Genomic DNA, 444 nt, shown 5'->3' with positions numbered 1-444 from the left:
ACGGGGTCAACGGGGCCAGCCCTGACCTCCCCATTAGCCAGGAAAGCTGTGTATCGCCACACCTCTGCTCAGCCTCCCAACTTCCTTTCATCGTCGAGCATCAGTTAAATCTTGACTGAGTATCTATCAAGCCTGGAACAGTCTACTAAGTTCTCCAGGGCAGAACAAGTCTCTTGTCATCAGAAGTGAGGTAAACAGAGACGGCCTCCTGGCTTGAACACACCAAACGTGCTCCTGCCTCCCTCAGAATTTGCACCTGCTAGTCCTGGTCCTTCCGCCAGGAACACCCTTCTCTCCATATCTCTTCTGCCATTGCTTGCTCAAATGTCACTCATCTTCGAGGCCTTGCCTGGTGGTCTCAACCCTACCACTTACCTGCTTTGTTTTTTTCCTCTTGGCTCTCTCCCTACTTCATTACCATGTGTTTGTCAGCCTTCCGCCATT

This window comes from Myotis davidii, unplaced genomic scaffold (genome assembly GCF_000327345.1).
Source record: "Myotis davidii unplaced genomic scaffold, ASM32734v1 scaffold309, whole genome shotgun sequence".
Lineage (NCBI taxonomy): Eukaryota > Metazoa > Chordata > Mammalia > Chiroptera > Vespertilionidae > Myotis > Myotis davidii.
This window is presented reverse-complemented; position numbering follows the sequence as displayed.